This window comes from Chenopodium album, chromosome 23 (genome assembly GCF_948465745.1).
Source record: "Chenopodium album chromosome 23, dcCheAlbu1.1, whole genome shotgun sequence".
Taxonomy (NCBI): Eukaryota; Viridiplantae; Streptophyta; class Magnoliopsida; order Caryophyllales; family Amaranthaceae; genus Chenopodium; species Chenopodium album.
In genome coordinates this window covers 17,995,077-17,999,875 of record NC_137856.1, presented here as the reverse complement: position 1 = coordinate 17,999,875, position 4,799 = coordinate 17,995,077, and the positions used below count along the sequence as shown (strand labels likewise).

At 44.1% G+C, this 4,799-nt stretch overlaps 1 non-coding gene across 1 annotated transcript; it reads left to right on the top strand.

The window, feature by feature from the left end:
* Positions 1 to 4,417: 4,417 nt before the first annotated feature.
* Positions 4,418 to 4,523, top strand: LOC145609837 (small nucleolar RNA R71). Its single transcript, XR_014106119.1, has one exon. It is a non-coding gene; the product is annotated as a small nucleolar RNA R71 (small nucleolar RNA).
* The last annotated feature ends 276 nt before the right edge of the window (positions 4,524 to 4,799 follow it).

Genomic DNA, 4,799 nt, shown 5'->3' with positions numbered 1-4,799 from the left:
CTAATAATCGCCCTCGGAACACCGAATCTTGGGAAAATCACTTTCTTGAAGAGGTTGACCACCACTTTTGAGTCATTTGTCGGAGAAGCTACGGCCTCCGCCCATTTGGACACGTAGTCAACGGCAACCAAAATATATTTGTTCCCATTTGAGGAGATAAAATGCCCCATGAAATCTATCGCCCACACATTGAAAACTTCAAGCTCAAGGATGGGGTTTTGTGGCATTTCATCCCTTCCCGAAATATTCCCCACCCTTTGACATCTGTCGCAGGTCTTGACAAATATCCAAGAGTCCTTGAATAAGGAAGGCCAAAAGAGCATTGATTGGAGAACTTTTGAGGCGGTTTTTTGAGCACTCATATGCCCACCACAAGGAGAGGAGTGGCACATGTGGAAAACACTTTGAAACTCATCGTCGGGAACGCATCTCCTCAACAACGCATCAACCCCTCTCTTCAACAAAATCGGTTCATCCCAAATATATCTCTTTGCCTCGTGCTTGAGCTTTCGACGTTGTTGTGAAGTGAAATCCGGAGGTATGGCACCACAAGCCAAGTAATTCACAATATCCGCATACCATGGAGCCGACTTCACCTCAAGAACGTATAGCACATCATCCCTTAGAGTATCCTCTATTGGCAAACCATCATCCTTGAACCTTGCACCGCCCAACCTTGAAAGGTGATCCGCCACCACATTCTCGGCTCCCTTTTTATCTCTCATTTCATAATCAAAGTCTCGGAGAACTAAAACCCATCTCAACAACCTTGGTTTAGCTTCCTTCTTCCCTATCAAATATTTGAGAGCCGAATGGTCGGTGTACACAATTGTCCTAGAACCAATGAGGTAGGTTCTAAACGTCTCAAATGAGTGAATAACCGCTAAGAATTCCTTCTCGGTGGTTGTGTAGTTTCGTTGGGCGTCGTTGAGAGTTTTGGACAAATAATGTATGACATGAAGCTTCCCATCCTTTCTTTGCCCAAGAACCGAACCAATAGCCTCGTCGCTTGCATCGCACATGAGCTCAAATGGAAGAGACCAATCCGGGCCTTGGACAATAGGGGCGGTGCAAAGGGCCTCTTTCAACCTACAAAAAGACTCTTGACAAGCATCATCAAATATAAACTCTTTATCTTGTTGCAATAGGGATGTGAGAGGCTTTGCAATCAAAGAAATGTCTTTTATAAAACGCCGATAGAACCCGGCATGGCCAAGAAAAGACCTCACTTCCCTCACGTTGGTGGGGGGAGGAAGTTTCTCAATGACCTCTACCTTGGCTCTATCAACCTCAATGCCGGCATGGGAAATTTTGTGCCCAAGAACAATCCCACTTTCTACCATAAAATGGCATTTTTCCCAATTTAACACGAGGTTAGCCCTCTCACATCTTTCTAAGCAACGAGATAAATTAGATAGACAATCTTCATAGGTGGCCCCTCCAACGGAGAAGTCATCCATAAAGACCTCTATCTCATCCTCAATCATATCACTAAAAATGGACATCATACAACGTTGGAATGTTGTGGGAGCATTACAAAGCCCAAAAGGCATCCTACGATACGCATAAGTACCGTAGGGACAAGTGAAAGTCGTCTTCTCTTGATTCTTGGGGTCAATCGGGATTTGGAAAAATCCCGAATAACCATCAAGAAAACAATAGAAGGAATGCTTTGTAAGCCTCTCCAACATTTGATCAATGAACGGTAATGGAAAATGATCTTTACATGTACTTGTGTTGAGTTGGCGATAGTCAATGCACATGAGCCAACCGGTTACAAGCCTAGCGGGGACTAGTTGATCATGATCATTTTTCACTACCGTCATTCCCCCTTTCTTAGGCACAACTTGCACGGGAGATACCCAATCACTATGAGCAATTGGGCACATAATTCCCGCATCAAGAAGCTTAGCAACTTCCTTCCGCACAACCTCTTGCATGGAAGGGTTAAGCTTCCTTTGCCTTTGCCTAACGGGTTTGGCATATCCCTGTAGATCAATTTTGTGCATGCATAAAGATAGACTTATACCTTTGATGTCATCAATGGTATAACCCAAAGCTTTCTTGTGTTTTTTCAAAACATTGATCAAGAGGGAGGTTTGCTCCTCCGTTAGGTTGGAATTAACAATTATGGGGAAAGACTCATTAGAACCAAGAAATTCATACCTCAAGCCCAAAGGTAGAGGTTTCAAGTCTACCTTTGGTGCTCCCTTACCATTGGTGCTCTCCCTTCTTTCCTCAACTTGAAAGAGGTCATGGGTGTGAAAAGCCTCCTCCTCCATGCTCTCATCCATGCACTCGCTCTTGCTTTCCTCTAGCAAATCCTCATAGAATTGAATGTCGTCCTTGTGAACACCTAGCTTAGAATCATTCAACATTACACTTTCTAGGGGATCGTTAGAAGCATGCAAATGGGAACGAGAGAATTCACTAAGCATGGTATCTAGAACATCTACTCTAAAGCATTCACCACTTGAGGAAGGTTGTTGCATGACATTATTCAAATCAAACTCAATTGAATCATTGTCAATTTTCAAAGATATTTTGCCCTCCTTTACATCAATGATGGCCCTAGAGGTGGCTAAAAACGGCCTACCCAAGATAATAGGAATCCTTTCATCCTCATCCATTTCTAGCACATAAAAATCCACGGGGAATGTGAACTTTCCTACCCTAAGGGGGATGTCCTCAACCTTACCCATGGGAAATTTAATGGACCGATCCGCTAGTTGGAGAGTGATGTTAGTGGGGGAAAGGGTTCCTACACTAAGCTTTTGGTAGACGGAGTAGGGCATGAGGCTCACACTTGCTCCTAAATCACACAAAGCTTTGTCAAACTCAATGCCATTAATAGAACAAGGGATGGAAAAACTACCCGGATCCTTCAACTTGGCGGGAAGTTTGTTGGAAAGGATTGCACTACAATTGGCGGTCAAGCTCACCGTTTCACACTCCCTTCTCCCACTCAATAGATCTTTCAAAAACTTAGAGTAATGGGGCATTTGTTTCATAGCATCTACAAAAGGAAGGGAAACATGCAAATTCTTGATCACATCCAAAAACTTCCCAAATTGAGCATCAAGCTTAGCTCTCACAAATCTTTGGGGAAAATGTAGCCTCTCCTCTCTAGGTTGGAGATTTAGGGGCAAGGGGGTGGTCTCTTTTTCCTTTTACACCTCAACATCCTTCTCCCTCTCAACATTAGAAGGTTCCTTGGTTCTCTCATCCCCCTTCTCCAACTCTACTTCATTTCGAGGTTCCTCCTCAACTAAGGGGTCACTCCCTACTACCTTTCCACTCCTTGTTGTCACGGCATACAAAGGTTTTGGGTTGACTCCTTGACTAGGGATAGAGGAAGAAGAAGAAGAAGAGGAGTTGGAAGCAAGTTGGGCAATTTGGGTTTCAAGCATTTTCATATGAGCATTGGCTCGCTTTTTATCCTCCTCATTTCTCTTCTTTTCCTCCTCATGCATTCATGATGGCATCTAGCTTAGCCATCACGGGATCATTAGGAGGGGCCTCAATTTGAAGAGGTTGTTGAGGTGGAGGAAGTTGGGCTTGATGGAAACCCGGAGGCCTATTGGTTTGGGCATAGTTAGAAACATTTTGGCCCCTATTGCCTCCGGTGCCTTGGTTGGGAACATTGCTTTGTCGATTGTTTCCCATGTTACCTTGATCACCAAAATATTGATTTTGATGGTCATGGTATCGGGAGTTGAGTTGTTGGTTTTGGTAGCCATACCCCCTTTGGTTAGAGTATCCTCTTCCATTGAAATTGGAAGGGCCTCCCCCACCATGGTATTGGTTACCATAACCACCGCCACTTTGGTTCCAACCACGGTTTCCACCTTAATTCCAATTCCCCATTTGATTGGAGTTTGGCCTCAAGTTCCCTACATTTTCCATTCTAGGAGCAAAATTCATAGCATTGACATCTTCTACATTATCATCATGTTCATAGGGAGGGGGTTGAACTTCACAAACATACACACAATGGGAGGTATCATGATCATAGGTTTCACAATTTGAGTAAAACATACATCCTTGAGGCATTTTATTATAAGAAGAGGGGGAAGAAGTGGCCATACCATAGCCTCCCTTGGTTGAAGGGGAGGTATTACCATGAGGGTTGGACCTTTCTTTCATCATTTCGTCCATTTGCTTGGCCATCTTGGAGATTTGGGAAGAAAGGTTGTTGATTGCGTTGGCTTGCTCTAATGCATAGACACCTTTGCTAGAAGTGGCCTCCCTTTCTCCTTCGTACCAATCATCATAATGCTTTGCGGCCTCCTCTATGATGCATTCCACTTCATCCTCTCCCTTGTTCATGATTGGACCGCCGGCGGCGGCATCTAGGCTTGTTCTCCCTTGAGGTGAGAGACCTCCATAAAAAGTGTGGATGAGTTGATACTTGGGTATCCCATGATGTGGGCATTGACGTTGAAGCTCCTTGTACCGGTCCCATGTCGCACTTAGAGTCTCACCACTCTTTTGGCGAAAACCTTGAATTAAAGATCGAGCCTAGGCGGTCTTCCTATGGTTATAAAATCTCCTCAAGAAAGCCGTAGTCACTTGGTCCCAAGTTGTAAGAGAATTAGGGGGCACCTCCTTCTCTAGCCATTCTAGACCTCTCCCAATTAAAGAAAATGGAAACATCTTGAGGCGGATATACTCTTGAGTCACTCCGTTGGCTTTGATCGTGTCACAATACTTCTCAAATTCTTTCAAATGCTCATGAGGGCTCTCAAATTTTCCACCCGAGAATTGTTTCCTCTCTATTAAAGCAATCAATTTGGGCT